The sequence below is a fragment of the Budorcas taxicolor genome, chromosome 18 (genome assembly GCF_023091745.1).
Source record: "Budorcas taxicolor isolate Tak-1 chromosome 18, Takin1.1, whole genome shotgun sequence".
NCBI lineage: Eukaryota > Metazoa > Chordata > Mammalia > Artiodactyla > Bovidae > Budorcas > Budorcas taxicolor.
This window is the reverse complement of record NC_068927.1, coordinates 3237779-3259014: the sequence shown is the minus strand read 5'-3', so window position 1 is coordinate 3259014 and position 21236 is coordinate 3237779. Positions and strand designations below refer to the sequence as shown.

Sequence of the window (21236 nt, the reverse complement as noted above, 5' to 3'; positions counted from 1 at the left end):
GTCTCCCTGGCGCCTGTCGCCAAGTCAGGGCATGCCGACGCCCCCGGCACCCGGTCCTGCCAGTTCTGACACCGAGCCCATCACCCAGAGCTGGCTGGGAAGCAAAGTGAGCTCATCCTTTCTCGAGGGGCGCTGGGGGCGGCTGCCTGGCCCTCCCCTCCCCACTCCTTGCTCAGGCCTGGCTTTTTGTAGAAAAGCTGAAGCAGACAGTATGTCTGATCCATGAAGAGAGGGTGCTGGGTGAGCAAGCAGCCTGTAGGGCCCAGGAGTGTTCCCCACCTGGGCTGACAGGGCCAGCTTTGGGACCAGCTGGTGGGCACAACTTATCCCACTGGCGGGTCAGTCTGAGGTTACTGGTCGGGGGACATGGAACTGGCATCAGGTGGATTCAAGAGAAGTTTAAGGGGAAATGGAGGCTGGAGGGCTTTCCCACTCTTGACTGTCCTGAGTCACTAGCTACCCCCACTGATGGAATGGCCACCAGCACAGGGCACCAAACAGCTGGCCTGGAGGGGAGACTCTGGACTCACCCCACTTGAGCAGAAGGGGACGCTGTTGCTGAGATGGGCATAATCGCAGGGGATGCCTCCCGCTCCCCCAGTCACTAATAATACAGTCTGTTCCTGCTTCAACCCTCACTCGCCTCCCTCCTCACTGCCCCACGACGAACAGAGAACTCAAAACGAGCCTCAGCTGCCAGGTCCTGGGCCCAGCGGGTGCACCGCCGCTCCCTAGGGCCCCTACCTCCCGAGGAGTCAGGGGACCAGTCCTTCCCAAGCCCCTCCAGACCTTGCGGAATCATGCTGTATTAGTGCCACACGGGGGACAGGCAACGCCAGTGACTTTGTTTGGCGCCTCCTGTCTGGCTGGGCCCAACCAATGGTTTCCGATGTGGGCAGGTCTGTCCGCCATCTCTGAGGCTGCCCTGAACGCTCATGGAGCTACCCTCTGCGTCCTCCACCAGCGCTGCCTGCCAGGTCCATCACAGCTCCGTCTCCAGCCAGCCATCCAGCCCGCCTGGCACCCTGTGAGGGACTGGGCTAGGGGACCGCCCCCCTGAGCTCGGCTCTTCAAGGGGTGGTGTGGCCTGTGGCAGGGGGGCAGGGGGGGTGGGGTGCGTTGGGCTGCGGCAGGTGAGTGGGCAGGCGTCCTGGGTCAGGCTCCCTGCGAGGCTGCACGTGGAGCCCGCCTTGGAGGGCCGCTCAGGGCTGGCCGGTGGGCTTCAGGCAGACTGTCTGCCCAGAGTGCCCGCCTTCTCCCTCTAGCCTGGGCCCTCCTCTGATCTCCATCCCCAGCTGCTAGCACCCTGCATGGAGGGCTGGGTTCTCACTTCCTCTCCCTTTTGGCCCTAGGTCATGTCCACGGCTCCTCGGCCCCAAGGCCAACAAAACAGGCTTTCGCCAGGAGCCCCACAGCTGTAACTCTGAAGCGCAGCCTAATGTCGAGCACAGGGCACACGGGGCCCAGAACCATTCCCACAGGAAAGGGCCCTCCTGCCTGGTCCCTGCCCCTTGTCCCAACAGCTGGGATCCTTTAGGAATTTAAAGAGAAAGTGGCTCTCAGGTCGCTGAGACATTCAGATGGGGGAGGAGGCCATGGGCTCCCTTCTGAAGTTCAGAGAGCTCCCTGCCTCCTCCCCCACAGCCCCTGGCTTCTCTTCCCTTCCAGCTCTCTGCTTCCCAAGTATGAAAGTTGTAAATCTGTTTTATTTATTCCAATCAGTCCTCAGCAGTGTGCCCCTCAGGGCAGGAGCAGCCATGGTAACCCTGCCAACTCATGCCTTAAAAATTCATCATGTCTAATGCAGCCAATGTGTCTGATACACTGCGAAGTTTTTCAGGAGGGTGTGTGTGGGAGGAGAGGGTATGAGGACTTGTTTTTCTGGGTCTTGCTGGGAGTCGGTGCAGTGGGGGTGAAGACAGAGGTGGATGGGGAGAGGCAGAGGGATGGGAAGGAAGGGGCTTTGGTCCACGCAGCTTGTTTGACCCTGCTAAAGAGGGTAAGGCAGGCTCTGGGGGGCAGACGCCTGAACGGGGCCGATGCAGGGACCTTCCGAGAAGGCCTCCTTAGCGCGGGAGGGGCCGAGAAAACCAAGTGGTCTCCTGGAAGCGCCCAGGGCCTCTCTGGAGGCTCGGGGTTTGCTCCAGGGACCACGGAGAGAGGGGGCAGAGCCGGGAGAAGTCTGTCGCTCAGTCGTGTCCGACTCTTGCAAACCCATGGACTGCAGCCCGCCAGCCTCCTCTGTCCCTGGGATTCTCCAGGCAAGAATATTGAAGTGGGTTGCCATTTCCTTCTCCAGGGGATCTTCCCAACCCAGGAATCGAACCCAGGTCTCCTGCATTGCACGTAGATTCTTTACCAACTGAGCTAAGAGGGAAGCCCGGGAGAGGTGACCCCCATTCCCTCCTTCCTGCCCGTCCCCAGGAGAGCAGCCAGCGCCACATGCCCCACTGGCCTGTGTTTCCCATGTGCCGCAGCCGCCTGCTCAAACTCGGCCCCCGTGTGCTCTAAGCGCCTCTGGCCCCTCAACAGGCCTGTGCCCGGACTCCTCCCCTGCCCGCCCGGCCTGTCCCACCATCTGCCTGCACCCCCAGGGTGCCAGGCCCCTGCCGCTCCCTGGGGACGTCTCCTTTCTTGACCTCAGCTTCCTGAGGGAAGAAGCCCCATTGGGCAGGGCCGCTGGGGGCAATGGGGAGATGGATACTTGTGGGCCAGAAGTTAACTGACAGGAGGGCAGGGTAGCCCTGGTCACTTTGGTGTGGCATTCAGCTGGCATTGAGAACTGCATGCTCGGGCACCCAGGGAGCCAGGCGGGCCGTGAACCACGTAGGGCTCACTTACAGACAACGTCCGAGTTTGTGTCCTAGAAAGGAGGCTGCACCTCGGTCCCACAGGGAGCTTGCCCTGAACATGGCTGGAGGCATGCCAGGTGGCAGGGGTGCGACCCCTGCCGGAGGCTCTGGGGACGCCACGGAAGGCCGGGGAAGCCCCCGGGTGCTGTCTCTCCAGGCTCCAAGCTCAGACCCTGGGAGGTGAAGCCCATGGCTTCAGAATATTTCATCCTTTGAGCCCTCCCGGGAAAAGAAAAGAAAGGGACGGGCTGGCGTGGGAAATCCTGTGGTCTCCATGACAATCAACTGCAGCCAGCCCTTGAGAGGGGCCTGGCCCCTGCCCCTCCCAACACAGGGATTCCCTTCAAGCTGAGTCACAGCTTCCTCAGCGTTGGCCCCACAGGAGAGACGTCTGTGAGCGCTTCCTCCATATTAGGCCTGTCAGGTACCTAAAGCCCCTTTCACATGGGCCAGGAGTGGCTTTAGCCGTCCTCATCTGTGAAGAACGAGGGTGAGGGCCAGAGCCTTGCTGAAGTCCCATCTGGCTGGCCCTCCCTGGTGCCCAAGTGCTTCGCTGCTGCCTCGTCATTCGCCTGGCTCACCCGGGGGCTCTGATGAACTTTTTCTAGAAGACGGAATGGTTTTGGGGGAAGGCAGAGGGCACTTGGCTACTGGTATCACTAGGCCTTCTGATGGACCGGAGCCTGGATTTCTCCAGAACCTCCCTGTGGCCCTGGGGCAGTTTACCAGCAAACCAGCTCATCCCACCGCACCCCACCCTCGAGGTGCCTCTGTGGGTGCCGGGCACTGAGCAGCCACACGGCCACCCCTGGCCCGTGGTGACCTGCGCCCACAGCGAGTCTGCTCTGCTGGGGTGGTGGCCCGTCTCCAAGGGGTGGAGCAGGAGGTAGAGCTGGGGAGCCCAGTAGGGGTGAGGAAGGAACTCATGGGGGTGACCCCACCAGCAGGCCCCAGACCAGCTGCTACCTGAGGTCCGGGAGGAGGGGGGCTCTCAGTCCGACGACTCCCGTGCTCTGAGTCCAGGCTGAGTTGCCGGGGAAACGACCCTGAGCCCTGCAGGCCTGGGGGTCCCACGGGTGGACCGTCAAGAGAACTGCATGGAATGGTCCTCCCCTCTGAAGCCCTGCAAGCTCCTGCCCTTCCCAGGGGGCTCCCCCTGGACACATGCAGCCTCCCGCTGAGAAGGGCCCCACCCGGAAGAGGCTGCAGGCGCCTCAAGGTCAGCGCCCATCCAGCCTGGCATACTGCTTCCTGGCCCGGACCTGCCTGGCATCCACGCCCTGCCTGTGTCCAGCCAGGCTCACAGAGGCCCTCAGAGACCAAGTGCTCCAAGAAACCGAAGCCCAGGACTGGTCCAAGCCGCACTGCCGGGGACACGGTGCAGTCGAATCCCTGACCCAGAGTTTTCCTTCCGCCGGACAGTCAGCTGGGTGTCAGCTGCAGGACAGACCTCTCCTCTTGGGCTAGCCCCCCTTTCCACCTGAGGGCTCCAGCTCCCTGTGACCGGAATGCCTAAGGCACACAGACCTCATGACACGTGCCCTTAATCGTCAGGCTCCCTTCAGGTGGAGGGGCAGGTAAGGGAAGGCGAGCTGAGTCGCTGACACTTCTCCCCTCAAGCGGTGGGGGTGACCTTCTGAGCAGTGAGGCAGCAGGTAACAGAAGCGCCGGGAGTCGGAGGCCCGATGGGCTGCTCCGCTGTCCCCAGGAATGGCTTTGGGGCGCCCCCTGCCCCGCCAGCCTTCCTGTTAGCAAGCTGCTCTGTTCACTTTCCTCTACTCCATGCCGTTCTTCCCAAACTAGTCCTTCGCTCCAGGCCAAGGATCACTCCCCGTTGCTTGGTGAGGCGACCACAAGTACCTACAGACGGCGAGCGCCTCCTTTCCCCCTTAGTCACCCTGGGCCGGGACACAGAGGCCTGAGTGTCCCCCCACGTTGCCCCTCTCTCAACGCCGCCACCAGACTTGGGCCCAGCAGCCCGGTGCCCACATGGTCACCCCACCCAGGCCAGAACGACCCCTCCTTAAATTCTTCACCCGAACAGGCTGCCCTCATGGTGTGGGTCCCAGGCAACCACAGTGAGCCACTTGCATCTCACATTCCCATGGCGACTCCTCTAAGGATGTGCCTTGAAGGATTCCCATCTTCTCTGGTGGCAGCCTCAGTGCCCAGCCCGTGGGCGCCATGCATACCTCCTGTCTCTGTGTCCTGGCCCAGCCAGAAGGTCACACAGTGACCCTCCAGAACCAGGAGGCCCTCCACGTCAGAAACAGCCCCTTACTGAGACACCCCTGAACCCGGCTGTACACTGGAGTCACCCAAAGACCGTCCGGGACCCCAGGAGTAGGTGATGTGTATTCCTAACAGGCTCCGCAGTCAGGACTGAGAGCCGCCACCCTGAACTGCTGCCAGCCCGGCGATGCTGCTCTCCATGGGGAGTGGTTTCACAGCCCCGGCAAAGGGCTGCAGTGCCTGGGCCTGGCTAGGAGCTTTGGCTGCTCTCCTCAGACCGCTCCCCACCCATCCAGGGCCTGTGTGCTGCCTTCCCCTGAGTTTCTGCCTTGTCCCCGCCTTAGGGTCCCAGGTCCTCTGTGCACAGCCCTGACTTGCTCCACTGGAAGGGTGCAAGGGAACTAAGCCCTCTGGCCTCGACAGCGCGGCCACCCTGCCCTCAGTCTCAGCCTGGCAGCCCCAGGGATGGGTGGAGGGGAAGAACAGGGCTCCCCTCGGTCCCAGCCTGGTGCCCCAGTGGGAAAGCACAGCGCTCCCCTGCGTCCCAGCCTGGTGGCCCTGGGGGGAAGCACAGCGCTCCCCTGGGTCCCAGCCTGGTGGCCCTGGGGGGAAGCACAGCGCTCCCCTGGGTCCCAGCCTGGTGGCCCTGGGGGGAAGCACAGCGCTCCCCTGGGTCCCAGCCTGGTGGCCCTGGGGGGAAACACAGCGCTCCTCTTCCCCACATGCACCTCTCCCGCCTTCCTGGCCACATCTGGCTTCCAAAGGAGAGAACCTTCTCCAAGGAGCTGGAAACATTAGTGCCTTTCCGGCCTTCCAATCTTTCATCTGGGAGTTTTACGGAATTTTATGATCTGAGATCATTTTCTGTAGCTCTTCACAAGTGCCCACTTACAGGGCACTGAGATAAACGTCTGAACAGACTGGGAAGTGAAACGCTAATACCCACTGCTGGTAACAAAGAGCAAATATCAGAGCAGCCTTGGCGCTTGAGTCTCCTGGACAATGTGAAGAGATCAGAGTGAAAGGGCTGGGAGGATGGCAGGGTCACAGCTGAAGGGACGGGACAAAAAGAGCGTGGAGGGGACCGCTTCAGTTCTCTGTGGCCAAATGCAAAGGGGGTTTCTCTTATTTGTACCCCCCTCCACCCGCTGTCAGGAGGCTGCAAAAATTCCTTTTGTGATCAGTCATTTTCAGGGAAATTTAAGATGCATGAAACCGGCTTTTCATCCGAATGTCCCCTTCCAGCCTAGGAGATCTTTATGGGATTAAGCACACGGGAATGGGAAAGGGCTCCAGACGTGACGGTGTCCTGCAGGTGCCTGAGGGGTCCCAGGTCTCGGTCACAGAAGAGACAGCCCCCTGCCTTCCCCTCAGAGTGTGTCAGCCAAGGGGTCTGCTGGGGAACCCCCAGTACCCCCTCACTACACCACTGCCCACAGATCACGGTCTGGAAGCTGCACAGAGAAACAGGCGATGGAGTTCAACCCCGAAATGGCACCCTTGATCAGGAAGAGGTGACCCTGAGCCGGCCTGCTGCAGCCTGAAGAGAGGGCAGTGTCTCGACAAGTTCGGGATCCGGATGGATTTGCCTGTCAAACGACGGCTGACGTGTCAGGGAACACAGGGCAAGCGGCAGAACGACTCTGAGTCTGGAACCCTCTGCCAGAAAACCACAACCTTCACCACAGCCAAACAGAATCACACGTTTGTAAACGCAAAGACAAGTTTGGGAGGAGGTCCATGAAACGGAAAGCAGAGGCTGCTTCTCGGGGAGGAAGGGGTGGGGAGGGTCTCTCACATTGCACACGACGTTCTTCTGCGTCATTTCCATTTTTATCTTACATGGGTTAAAATGTCTTTTAAAACAATACAGAAATCACTTAGAAACCTACACATTTGGGGATCATTGTGGACCCCCTCGTGGAGATCTCGGAGGCGGAGCAGCGAGATTTAACAATGGAAACAAGCACAGCACAGATGAGAGGACCAACAGCCGGGAAACGGTATTTTTAGCTGCGGTGGCTCTCTCCTTCAAAGGCGTAGGTTTCATACAAAACTAGGCAAACCTCCTACAGAGTCTGCCTGTTTGCAAGGAGTGATTAGCGTAATACTCCTCGCATGAGAAGATGCCTGGCTCCACTCTGAGGCAGGACTGCCTACTACGGGGTGGCTTCTCCTGAAACAGACTGAGCAGAAGAGCAAAGTCTTATCAACGGAGACGAAGGCCCGGCCTCGCACCAACGCCGAAAAGCCGCCTGGGGCTGGGGCTGGTGGGTGCGATGCAGCCAGGCCAGGGGAGATCTGAGACTGCAGCATCGCGTGGGAGCCTCCCTCCTGTGTGGCTACTTAAATCACGTGTGCCTCGTGAAAGCACCTTCTTCCGATTTCTAGAATGGAGGGTCTGGGGGCTGCCTCTCTAGATGCCCCTTCCGAGGGGGAGGCCAGAGCCAGGTCAGGGCTGCGGAAGGCGGTGGGGGGCTGGGGAGACAGCCGGCAGGGACCGGGGCCCAGGGCGCTCACGCCTGTCCAGGCCCATCCATCCTGCCTCCCTCTCTGGCCTCTCCTCCCTGAGCTGGGTTCCGCACTCAGCGGCCACTATGCTTGGCCTGTAGGCGCGTCTTTGATGGCTGTCTTTCCTCTCCTAGGAGTCCCCCCGCTGGCTCAGGAAGACTAAACATGTAAAGGGATGCCTGAATGTTTCTCCGAACACCACAAAAATGAAACAGAAGCTGTGACCTTCCCAGAGCTCTGGAATCACAGATCCCCATCTTGGGAGCTGGGCTGGGGATGGGTATCACCGGGCAGCTGCCCCGTCTCAGCAGGCCCGGCACCCCATCCTGGGGGGAGTGTGCCCTTGGACCGCGTGATGGGGCCGGGGCAGAGTGTGGCAGTGCCGCCGCTGCTGCAGGCACTGCTGGCAGGAGACAGGGCAGAGGGCCGCAGGGCAGGGGAGTGGGGGCGCAGTCCTTTCTCCCTCCTGCTCCCCGCAGGGTCTTCCTGCAGAGGGTCAGGGGACCGGGAAATACTCACAGGCGGGGTGCACAGCTGAAGACCTGAGAAAGCAATTACCGTGCTACTTGGGGGTGCCAGGAGAAGCAGAAGGAACTGGACTGGGGTGGCGGCTCAGGCTTGAAGGGTAGGAAGGAAGTGAGGTAACCCCAGGAACCTGCCAACTGCTCAGGCCAGGGGCTACTGGCAGTGGGGGCGGGAGGCTCTTTAGGAGTGGGCTCGAAGGAGGCAGGCCAGTCTGACAGGAAAGGGATAAGGGAGAGGCTGACTCCTCTCTGGGGACAGATGAGGCAAGTTGGCTGAGCTCAAAGACACTTGGGACTAGCTTCCCTTGGGACTAGCTGCCTGACAGAGCCGCGTGCGTCGGGGCAGGGACGTCTGGGTATCAAGAAGGTCTGAGACGGAGTCCAGGTTATCTGCTCATACTGCCGGCCCCGGGACCACTGAACCTTCCAGAACGATGTAATGCTATGTCCCTTGTCAAGCAAGGTTCCTGAACCGCTCCTTAACCAGCCTCTGGTATCTGAGGAGGCCAACGGTGCAGCTGGAGATGGACAGTGAGCATCCCCATCACCATGAGCCCTGGGCCACTGAGATACTGCACCTACCAGCCAATGCCTCTTGCGTTCTGGCCAACGACACCTCATTGATCACAGTGGCCTGTGACGGCTCGAGACGAGACCCCCTATCCCCAAACCCTCCAACATGTGGAAAACCCTGGATATTCTTTCTCTGTAATCAAACCACCTTATTACAAAGTTTTCCGCCCAACTGGACTCAGCCTTGCACCGCAGTCTTCCTTACGCCCTATCTGACCTTTCTGACGCCACAGGTGATGGAAGACCAGATCCTACCACCCCACCGCTGCCGGAGGGCATTAGCCGCAGCTCCCCTGCTCCTCAGAGGAGATTTATTCACAGCCTTAGGACTGGGGGCAGGAGGATTGGGATCAGCCACACACTTCTACTACAAGCTGTCCGCAGACCTCAATCGAGACCTGGACAAGGTGGCAGAGTCCCTGATGGCATTACAGACTCAGATAACCTCTCTGGCAGCAAAGACTCTCTAAAATCGAAGGGCCCTAGAGCTGCTAATGGCTGAAAAAGGGGGAACCTGTCAATTCCTAAGGGAAGACTGTTATTTTTTTTCCTTAATGCCTCGGGGATAGTTCAGAACAAGGTCCGAGAGCTGAGAGAGAGCATCAGACTTGGACAGGCCGAGTCAGACGGTTTCGATTTCTCGGGATGGTGAAAGTCGTCTTGGGCAAAATGGCTTCTCCCACTTCTCGGACCCCTTGCAGCCTTGTTCCTCATCCTGTCGATAAGACCTCGTGTTTTTCAGATCCTCCTCTGGAGGGTCAGGGAGCTAACCCAGACGGCTACTGGACAGATGTTGATGGTAGCCGCATACTCCAAGCTCCTGTCCAGAGACCCTGAGGCCCCCTAAAGGTCACCGGGATCCGGCCACGACCCTCAGCCCCAGCAACGCCCCAGTTCAGGAGGAAGTAGCCAGAAGCGATAATGGCACCCCTTATCCTATCAAAAGGGTCAAAATGTAAGGCCGGACCCAGGGGGCCATGATGGGCTGCCCCTCCTCTCCCTCCCGCCGGCGGGGGAAGTCCCTAACAGAAGGAGCCTCCCAGATCTGGGGGACCAATGACAGCACACTTCGCCAGCTAAAGCCGCCCCACCGCAGCCACGCAGAAGGACCTGTCAGCCCGGGACGCCTCAGCCTGGCAACCTATCCAAACCCCCGTCCATTAACCTGACCGTCCCTCGCAACGACCGTATATAAGCCACCTCCAACATGGTCCGGGGCGGACTTCCTCGACCAGCCTCTTTCGGGTCTGGGACCCCCGCCCAGGAGCGCTTCGCCATTAAAAAGCCTGTCAGACACTTTTTTGGTGTCCTGGTCTTTTACCTAACAGGCCCCACTTCCCTGCCATTCACGGAAGTGTGGGGCATGGGGCTCTGGGAGCTCAGGCGGTCCCCCGGCTCGGTGCCACCCTCCCCAGCGTGGCCGGGGTGTCTCAGTGCTTGCGCATGCCCGCAGCAGGTGCAGAAGGCCTTCTGAGCCTGCCCGGGGCCCCGCGGGGGCCTGCGGCCTGGCCCCGGGCTTCTGAGCATACTCTTCCTACAGCACCTCCTCCTACCACCTCCCCACCATCGAGTGCCTTCTCTTCCATGGCCCAGGGACTCCGCATCTCTTTCCAGAAGCTTTCCTGGACCCCTCCCTCCGTGCTGGGCAACCCCCCGCCCCCCGCCATGTGCTCCCACAGAGCATCACCGCTGCTCAAGTTTGGGGCCCCCCGGGAGGGCACTGGGACCCCGTTTCTGAGGCCTGCTCGGGAGTGGAGGCTGGCACAGCAGCAGCAGCCCCTTCCAGAGCGGGGCGGGGAGCTGAGGACTCTCATCCACGCTCACCGGGCGGGGCGGGGGGTGTTGCGAGCGCTTGCTCCCGGCAGTCCATTCAGAGACGAGGACTCTTGCCTGGCCTGACAGCTGTGGCCTAATTTCCAGGGCTCTACCCGGCTCCTTAATTTTACCCACTTGGTATTTTCATTCCTGAAGCACGGGGGATGGAGAGGGACTGGGGTGGGGGAGGCGTGGAGAGCGGAAGGGCTGAGCGCCTGGGGCTGGCAGACTCGGGCACTGGGGGCAGTACAGGGGGGAAGCATGGGGTGAAGAAGGCTAAAGCGGTGGCTTTTTTTTTTTTTAATTTTCAAAAGGAAAAACAACAACAACAAAAAGCCAGCTCCCAAATCCTACCCCCTGATTTTCCTCAGTAAGCGTTTTCAACCAGGTCACACATGCACTGGCTCTATAGATTCTTGGCTCCAAACCACATTTCAGGCAGCCTTTAAAAGCTAGTTCTTGGCGTAGCTTCAGCTGAGCCTGAGGAGAGGGAAAACTAGGGCACTTTTATGCTCCAAGAAAACGTAAGATCCAGGTCACAGCTTCTTGACTCTGCTGAAGCTGCCGGGCACCCCACCTCCCCTCAGGCCCAAACCTGTGGACCCCCACCAAGCCTGCTGCTTCCTCCAGAGCAGGAACCACAGCCCTGGGGCTCATATTTCCTAGTCACTCGTCTGCTGTGTCACTGGACTGCCACCTGGGTGAAGGCAGGAGCGTGTGCCCAGGGCTGGCTCGGGGCCTGGCACGCCAAGGCCGCCCCAGGACCAGCCCCGGAAGAAGGCGTGCACCTGCGACCCCGCCGCTGCCTGGGTGAGCCTGTGCTCCTGCCCACCACGACCCGAGGGGCCCCCCTGCAGACCACGGGGGCCGGGCCTGTAGTGGCCTAGCCCGGGCGTGGCGCAGGGCAGAGCCCGAGTCCCTGCCTGTGTGAGAGGCCTCGGTTGGCCCTCAAGGCCCCTCCTGGGGGCCAAACTGAGCCCCAAACCCAGACTGAGGTGCCCCTCGTCCCCTCAGTCATGGCCCGGGGCCAACACGCTGGGGCACAGGTGGGGAGACAGCACGAGCGGCCTTGCTGGAGGCTGGTCTGGTCTGAGTCCAAGCCCAGCTCCTCACGCAGTGACACAGAGCGCACAGCAGGCGAGTCCCAGCCTCTGGTGCAGCGCTGCAAGCGGAGACCACGGGAGAGGGGCCAGGCCAGCTGGAGGCCCGAGTCCTCAGGTGCCGCTCCCCGCCCACCTGCCCCCCCGTGGTGGTCTCCCCGCCCACCTGCCCCCCGAGGTGGTCTCCCCGCCCACCTGCCCCCCGTGGTGGTCTCCCCGCCCACCTGCCCCCCGTGGTGGTCTCCCCGCCCACCTGCCCCCCGTGGTGGTCTCCCCGCCCACCTGCGCCGCGTGGTGGTCGCCCCGCCCACCTGCCCCCCCGTGGTGGTCTCCCCGCCCACCTGCCCCCCGTGGTGGTCTCCCCGCCCACCTGCCCCCCGTGGTGGTCTCCCCGCCCACCTGCCCCCCGTGGTGGTCTCCGGGCAGGTCACAGGGACACAGGCGGCTCCCCACCCCGTCACGGCTGGGCAATTAGGCTGCAGGCAGAGGGGAGGGGGGGTCCCTCCTTCCACCGCAGCCCTGGAGGGCTCTCGGTGTCGCCTGCTTCATACACCTTTTCAGGCAGCACTGAGGCTGACCACAGAGTGGACGCCGGCTGGGTCTCCTGTCCACAGCCTGGGGTTCTGGTTCCAGAGCCAATTTCCCATGAGCTGCAGCCCCTCTTCCCCGTGGGAGTGGGGCACAGGCCCGGGTCCTGAGACCCCAGCCTGGCACGGGGCTGACGGGGAGGAGAGGCCTGGGCCTGAGGAGGCCTGGGGGGCTCCTGCTTCAGGCTCGCCAGTCCATGTCCTGACTGCAACCGTCCAGACGGGCAGGGCGTGGGGGCGGGAACAGAGGAAGGGAGGCCACAGGGGGAAAAGTCTTAGTTTGCTCAGCGGCTTTCTCGCCTACACTTCCCTAGAAAACAAGAGACAGCGACAGTCAGCCGAGCCCAAGGAGCCGAGCCCAAGGGAGCAGCCACGGACGGCACTGGAGGAGCCAGGGGCTGGAAACGGGGGAGCGGGAGGGCCAGGCCCCCAGCCCCGGCTCCCTGACAGACATGCAGAGAGGGAGGGGGCTTCATCACAAGGACCCTTGCTGTCACCACCAGGACCTCCCGCACCATCACCAGGTGCCAGACACTCTCCGGAGCACCGTCTTGTGTGGATACTTAACCTCCCAAGAACTGGCAGGAGACCACGGTGGCTAGCATCTCCACTTTCACATAGGAGAACGATGCTCAGCAGAGCAGCTGCGGGCCCTTTCCTCTGGAGAGCGTTCCGCTCTGCTCTGCCCCACCCAGGGGCCCATGACCCTGCGGGGCACAGCCAGCACATGGAGCGAGACACAGGGGCCACCTCCCTGCCAACGGGCTAGACCAAAGCAGAGAGGCTGGCCGCAGCCAGGCTGAGAGGAGAGGTGGCACCACAGGGGGACGCCGAGTTCCCGGGCCTTGCGGCCCTTGCCCCGGGCTGACTCGAAGGGCCAGGTAAGGCCCCTTGTCGCCCTGGTGACTGTGACCCCAAGACTGCTGACAACTGAAGTTAGATCTAAGAGGCTCTAACCCGGAAGCCCTGGGGTTCAGCTGACGGGGGGGATGGAAAGAAGGTGGCCTCCAAGACCCTGTCCAGCGCGGAGCTCTAATGCCTCTGGGCTTTAGGCGGCTTGTATTCGGAGTCCAGCGTGCTGGGAATGCTTACCAGACACGGGCAGCTCCATGGTTGGTTCTCACGAGCTCCTAATCCCCTGAGAAAAGCACCACAAACCGTAAAAAATGCTGAGAAGCAAAACGTGTCACCTGAACTACATCAGAAATAAAGAACTGCTGTTCATCAGAGACACTTTTAAGGGCGCGATAAGGCAAGCTGCACAGCAGGAGATAATTACAGTACACACGCTGGAGAAAGACTCGAATTCAGAACATGTAAAGAATTTCCACAGATCAAGAAGAAAGTCACCAAAAACCCAACGGGGAAATGATTTAAATAGGCTCATTGCAAAAGAGGATATCCAGAAGGCAAAAAAGCCATGAGCGGTTCTTTAGCTTCATTGGTCTTCAGGGAAATGCAAATTAAAAGCACAAGGTGAGGGCAATTCCCTGGTGGTCCAGGGGTTAGGACTCTGTGCTTCTAGTGAAGTGACCACTGGATTCAACCCCTGGTGGGGGAACTAAGATGCTGCAAGCCAAGCAGTATGGCCAAAAGCCAAACAAACGGAACCCCATCAGGTGATACCACCACAAGCCTATCAAAATGGCTAAAAGCAAAAAGACTGATGATCCAAGTGTTGGTGAGGATGTGAGCAGCAAAAGCTCTCACACATCCTGGATACAAGCAGAAACCGGTGCAGCTAAGACAGTTACCTGTCAAAGCTAAACATGTGTATGGCCCTGCGCCGGCAACCCCAGGCATTATCTAAGAGAAATGTGCACGTGTGTCCACCAGAAGACAAGGGAAGGGACGCTCACGGCAGCGCCATCCACAGCAGCGCCAGAGAAGCGGCCAGCAGGGCGGGCAAGTGAGCCCCTGCTCCTCACACAGGGCGGACGAGGCAGACACGTGACCTGCTGCTATGCGGACACAGCGCCTCTCACAAACACACGGTGGGCCCAAAGAGAGCTTGTAAGAGAGCACAGATTGCATGATTCCGTTTATATATAGCTCAAAAAATCAGGTTAACAACAACAACAAACCCTCCAAAAACCAAAACAGAAAAACCAGGTGCACGAATGTACAGTTAGAGATCAGGCCAGTGCCTACTTGGGGGAGGAAGAGTAGGGAGGAGACGTGAGAGGGACCTCTGGGCGCTAGAGACGCTCTGCTCTTGATTTCATCACTCGCTAACCTGGATACAGGGACCCGGCGAAAACTAACCAAGCTGCGGGACACTTAGATTCACGCCCCTTTATATGGTGTGGTGTTATTTAATGAAAAATTTACATTAAAAAACAAAGGCATCGTGGAAATTGAGCCACAGAGGGAGGAGAGGCTGCCACGGTGGCCTGACCAGGAGACGGACGTGCAGCACAGAAGCCAAACGTGTCAACGTCATGCGGTGAAGAAAAGAGAGGGCTCTGCCAGAGAGACGGCAAAATGGCAGAGAAAACGAGGCAGAACCAGGGACACAGGAGGCTCCGAGTCTACCGATGGCAAGGCTGCGGGTGCAGACGGAGCTCCATTATACGGCTGGAGTGGCAGCTTTCGGGGGAGCGAAACGAGGAGGCTCAGATGGCCCCGTGTTTGGGCAGGCAGTCACGGGCGAGAGCAGGAGCTGGGGCATGGGACTGCGACCGCAGCGCCAACGGGCGTGTGGCTGCTGGAGACGGAGCAGCAGACGCACAAGCTTCACGCCCAGGAAAGCAGCATCGGAAGGGAAAGAGTCACAGGCAAGGCTGGAGACACAGGCTCAACAGAGGGCTGGAGAAAAACGAGATGCCTCAGGACTGCACTTGAAATCTGACTCAGCTCAGCTTCAAAGAGAGAGAGAGAGGCCAATATGGGTGATGTGAGCAACTGTGATAAACCAGAGGAAAAACAAACGGGCTGGGAGGAGAGAGGGGTTGAGACTTGTCCTTCTGAGCAAGAATCAAAACGGAGATTTAGACCAAGAAAGGCAGTCAGTCCCTGTCTGAGAGCCAGGCAGTTCTTGTGAGATGATGTCATCTAAATACAGACCGGAAACAGGCCAGCGTGGCGGGCGGGCAGGAGTCTGGAGGCCCGGGGCCTGAGGGAGACAGGGAGGGACTCGCAGACTCATCCTTGCTCCCCTTCTGAGTGGGGACAGGCAGAGGCTGAGAGCCGGAAGAGGGAGGCGAGGGGGTGGCCACAGCAGGGTTCCCTATGGGTCAGTGACGCCTGGAGAGGCTCCTTCCAGCCAGGCTGAGGAGAAGCAAGTCCAGGCTGGACGCTGGGCGGTTTTCCCCCATGGCCTCCAGCACCCAGAAGACAGCTAAGGCTCTGGGCTCTGGGCTCCACGGCGGGTGTGCAGCGCCCCCGCAGGTGCCCTGAGACATGGGTGAGGGGCGGGTGCAGGGGCTCCTGGGACGCAGGGAGACTCGAGGGTGAGGGCAAAGGCCCAGTGCCCACGCTCTCCTGGGAGCCGAGCTGCCAGCTTGTGAGGAGACTCTCACTGCCCACCCCAGACCCCACGAGCGTGCAGCCGGGCTTACAGAGCCCCCTCCCCGCACGCTGTGCTCTGTCACGTGGGCAGGTGCCCGCCGTCTGAGCCTGCATTTGGTGCCAAGACTCCCCCAGGCCAGGGCCCTTCCGACGCATCTGCTTAGAGATGGGAGCTCTCCTTCCACGTGGAAGGGGCAGCTGGTCTGACGCCTTTCCCAAACAGCACGTGATGGAAACCCTTCCGCGTATTTTACTGAAGATGAGTGTGAGTGTGTGTGTGATCTCTGCGGCTACTTGCTAAAAGAGTATGCTTGTGGGGAGAGGGGAGGACCACACAGGGGCCTCCCGGAGCAGCCTTCTCTAGGAAAGCCAAGGTGAAAAGCAACAAAGGCAGAGCCTTCTGAGAGACCGACTTCTGCAACTGCTGTGCCAGGAGCTTCAAAGCACACTTAGGCCGAGGACACCCACTTGTCTCTCCTGGCTCAGATGCGGCCCTACTCCAGGGAGGCGGAGGATGAAAGTGGCCTCAGGGGGCCAATTCCAAACCTGCTGATATTCTGTTAAGTTGCTCCACTGTGATCCCCGGCAGCTACTTCCTAATTAACCGAGCTGTCTGGCTTCCCAAGGTCAAAGCTTTGCTAGTTTCCTGGCGTCCTGAAATAAGGTATAAACAGATCCAGCGACAACTACAGGTTCCACAGCCTCTCAAGCTTCACAGAGAAATTCGCTGTCTAGTTCCCAGCCTCTGGCTATAGTGCAGGGAGCTGACGCTTCTCAGGTGTGTGGACTACAAAGCAAGCGCTTTTAACTGGAGGCTGGGACGGCCCAGCAGGTGCCGCCACCCATATGATGAAGGTGGAGGCCTTTTAAGGCATCCCATGTGGTGGGCACGGGGTGGCTCCTGAGTCCTTCCCCTCCACAGGTGCTCCTGGATGTGGGGCAAACCGCTGGCTCCATGGGTCACGTGGCTTCCCTCTGCCGAGTCCACTCGTGCCCTCTAACCTCCCAGCAGCCCTGCTCAAAGCCTCCATCCCCCGCTTCCATCAGCACCCCCTTCAAGGATCCAGGAGGACCCTTGGAACGTGGGGCCACTTCCCTCTAGAACTCCCCAGACTCCCAGAGCACGCCGCACAGGGCTCTCTCTGCCCAGCACGTCCTCTCCACCCCCACACCCCTGGCTGTACCTAATTAATCCCAGCCTGACCCAGCAAGGCCCACAGCATGTGGCTTCCACACTCCAGAGGGAAGACGTCACCTCTTGCAGGGAACTCCAGTGTGCACGCGAGTGGGTTCCACAGGGAGGCCAGCATGTAGGCTGCCTAGGGGAGGCCCTGGGTCGCAGATGGTTCTGCGAGGCGCTGGATGCTGGCATTTTGCCAAGGATGAGAGCGCAGCGGAAATGGACCGGGCTGGGCTCTCTGCATTTTTGCCCCTTCCAGGGACGTCTTTTCACCTTTGCAGGCAGGGCTTTCTCGCAGGCCATCTCTGGCATGTCGCTCGGGCCACCCTGCATTCACAGGCCCTCAGCGTCGTTCCGCTTAGGAGATGAAAGTCAGGAGCTGGCTGTGCAAAGCAGCTTCTGCCACACGCTCCCTGCGCTGTCCTGCGTCTCGTCTCCCAGACGCACCCTGGCCCCTGGAGAGGAGTGATTGGGGAAGGCTCCAGAAGGTTCCCACGGGCAGCTGGGCAGGCTGACTGAACGCTGACAGGGAGAGGAGCTGCTCCTGAGAGGGATGGAGCGGTCGCCTAGAGAAAGCCCCCAGCCCTGCTCAGTGTCCCGTCCCCTTTCCCTCGGCGGAGGACCCATCAACACGGACAACTGATGAAGACCCCAATCCTCCCGCAGCCCGAGGAGGTGCCTCGGGACCTGTTTCTGCAGACAGACTCAGGGGGCCCGCGTGTCTGTCACAGCAGTTTGTTTTTACTGTGAACAAATGACGTGATCCGTTAAAGGGGCGCAAGGGAGAGCTGAGCTGAGCCTCCCAACAGCTTCCTCGCAGGCTGGGGGCCGTGGGAAAAACTGCTTTTCTGCACTGCTCTGTAAACAGGGTCTAGCCAGGTCCCTTGATTCATCTTTCATTCACACCAGCACAATGGGCTCTGGGGGACCAACCAACAACCCTGGCAGGTAAGGTGGCACGCAGAAAGGGACAGGGTAATGGGGTGCCACCGATGCTGAGTGAACTCCAAAGGCCCGGGGGATGCAGACGGCGAGCGGGCCCACGGTGTGGGCTGCCCCAACCACAGGGGCTGCCTGTCCCTGGGAGGAGCGCACGAGGACAGCACAGCGGAATTTCCCAATTACGGCGGGAAAACAGAGCTACTCTTGTGCCACCGCGCCCCCTCCCGCCCCACAATTAAAACTCAGTCCAGTTTCCAGTGGCTTCCTAGCCCGGGCTCCGGCCCCACCACCCACCCCAGCGGCTAGTTTCCCACTCCACCCGCTCCCAGCGCGGGGCTCGTCTGCGGAGCCCTGGGGCGGCGGTGAGGGGGCACAGGATTAGCAGGGCCTCGGCCACACTGGATGAGCTGCCAGGCGTGTGTCTGTGTCTAAGGAGGGCCAGAATGAACCAGAAGCCGTACCCGGTGGGGCTTCTCGGGGTCAGGGTCTCATGGAAGAAAGCCTCGTGACAGCTCCCCCCGCCCAAACTTGGGCCCCTTCCCAATGCCTCATCTTGGGGGCTTCCCTTTCTCCCGGGAGGGGGCTCAGGACCTCAGCCACCGTGGACGGGGCTGGCTGGGGCTGCAGCCGAGTTCACAGCACAGTCACTGGCTGAAAAGAAAGCATTCTCCGGCTAGCCCTCTTTGCAAGGCAGCAGGGAGGAAGGGGGGTGGGGAGGCACAGCTGATTAGGCCCCAGGCCGCCGGAGGGCCGCGCTGGCCGGGGGTGAGCGTGCTCACCGCGCGGCTCCCGCACAGAAGCAGGCCTTGTCAGGCTCACAGCTGTTGGGTCGCGCTGCAGTTCATGGCGCAGTTTATCAAAGAGGCTGCGTTTTCTCCCTCCTCTCCTCTTCTCCGGAATATAGTGGGATGGTTCGTGGGAAAACAAGCCCTGTGCTTGTTCCGTCTGCACTGGCTGGGGGGTGGGACAGGCCAGAGGAAATGTACACACACACCCACTCGGGGCCGGGCCAGGCTGCTGGTGGTGCCCCGGGAGCCAGCGCTCGGCACAGAAGGTTGGTTCTCTCACCCTCTGCCAGGCCGAGTCTCCACTCCCCACAGATCGTGGGGCGGGGGAGGAGGCCGAGGCCATGTCCTGAGGCCAAAAGCAGCGGCCCCCAGCTGTGCGTGGGCGCCAAACGCACAGCGTCTCTGCACCTTGCTCTGCAGAGCGACGTGGCAGGCGCGATGACTGCGTCTTACAGTCAGAGCAAACTGGGCTTGGAGCCGGTCCACACAGCTAAAAACCAAAGGAACTGGGATTCGAACCCAAGGTCGTTTGACTTGGGAAGCCCCCTCTTCAGCCGGCTCCCAAGTGCCTGCGGCATCTGCCTGACCGCCATGGAGCCCTGGGGCGGGGGCTGGTGTGGGCAGGGCTGGCTGCTCACACCACCTGTGCTCAGCATCCGCCCGCCCTGAGTCCCTGCAGCCTGAAGAAGGACCTGGGCCCAGGGCAGGGCACAGCAAGCCTGGCTGAGATCATGTTTTAGAATCCCTGGCCTCCCCAAACCCAGTATACCTCTACACAGTTACGCCCACCCGATAACAAGGCCTCGTGGACACGGAGCAATGTCCACCCCCCGCAGGGGCTCCATTCCCGACCCCCACGGAGGGGCAGCCTGGGAAGGCCAGGCGGGCGGGGAACCGCGCCCCAGCCTGCAGAGGGTCCTGCCGCTTCCTCAAGGCCAAGACCCCCAGCCAAACGTCTGTCCTCAAGAACTCCGGACGCCTCTGTCCTTCCAGTTGCCGTCCCTGGACCCTGAGCTAAATGCACCACTGCAGGAACAATGGCTAGCCACTTATCTACAGAAAGAGTCTCTTTCCTTTCTTTGCTCAATGTTGGGGGTTGAGGGGAGCAACTTATAGTTGGCTGAACACCACAGAGAGGGGGTTAAGAAACATCCACTGTCTCTTATCAGACCTGTGGCTTCACCTCAGCGGTCTGCATGCATCACCAGCATGCGCTTCTTTAAAGCCACCAGCAGGAAGTAAGGAAATGAGTCGGGAGGCAGGTGGGGAGGCTGACCCTCCCAGGCGCGGGCCCCAGCGAAGCTCTGCTGAAGGACCTCGACCCCATCTGACCATGAGGAGGAGGAGGGCACACGGCTTCAGGCCCTCCTCCACGTCAGGCGGCGGGACACACTGGTCAGCCTCCCAGGGCTAGCGTGGCCCCAAGGAAGCTGTGACTGGACATGACAAGGGCTGCTGCTACTTTGGGGGGCGGGCAGGATGGCAGGAGGGACAACATATGTGAGTGGCCCAGTGACAGGGCCTTCCATCCTGCCACGGGGCTCTCCACCCGGGGCTGGGAGAGCACGCTGGCCTAGTGGACTGGGAGTGAGCCATGCCCGGGGGGCAGGCGCCGTGCCCATGGAGGCCCCAGTGTGGTCCTCGAGGGATGTGAGCCCCAGAGCAGCGATGGACTCGGCCCCAGAACGCTGAGGGGCAAGGACCCTCTGCGGAGCTGGGTGCTGGGAGGTCCTGGCATGCAGGGTGGGCAGGCCCTTCAGGGACCCAGCTTGGCCCTCTCTCACAGACGGGACAGAGGCCAGCTACAAAATCAGAGGAGTGCAGGGGTCTGCAGCCCAGCTCCAACTGAGCCAGGCAGGCACGTGGCCTCCTCTCATTTCCCTCCTGCAGAAATGAAGATTCCCACCAGCCCAGGATGCCTGGGAGACCTTCCAGAGTAAGCGAAGCCTCACCACCCTGAAGGCTCTGAACAGGACCACGGGGACAGCAGGACCACCAGCTCCGTGAACCCTCGGCACTGATGGGAGAGGGAACACCCCTGCACACGCACACACACACCCACGCGGCCCCCACTTCCGGTCCATGCTGTTTGGGGAGGTCGGTGACCCCCCAGCACCCTCTCCCCAGGCCCCGATGGGGCATGCCAAGCTGATGGAGGCTGGAAAAACCCACTGCAGCGGGGCTCTCCAGAGAGGACACTAGCTACAAACTCCTTTTTCAAAGGCCCCTCTCTCCACTGGTTTTTGAAAGTCTTCCAGGCAAGGAGGACTCATCAAAAGAGCCAACACCTCTGCAATTTGGAACGCCGCGTGAAGCTAGCTGCCACTCGTGTGGGGAGAGTCTGTCATTTTCCTGGTGGGGGGTCCCTTCAGTCCCCAGCTCGATGTGAACACACACACAGAAACCTTCCGCTTTGGGCCAGCGAGGTTCAGGATCCACGTCTACCCTCTGTAACCACGACTGTCACCTGGGATCACTCTGCCCCCCAGGGGCCTTTGGCGCTGTCTGGGGACACTTCTGACTGTCCCGACAGGGGCGGTGAGGGTGCTCCTAGCCCCTAGTGGGTTGGGGCGGGGGACGCTGCTAAATACCCCAGAGGGCGCAGAACACCCCCACCACCGA

At 60.7% G+C, this 21236-nt stretch overlaps 1 protein-coding gene across 2 annotated transcripts in view; it reads right to left on the bottom strand.

The window, feature by feature from the left end:
• Nucleotides 1–21236, bottom strand: part of VAC14 (VAC14 component of PIKFYVE complex) — a 78657-nt gene that overhangs the window by 13902 nt on the left and 43519 nt on the right. The gene's annotated exons all lie outside the window — the stretch shown is intronic.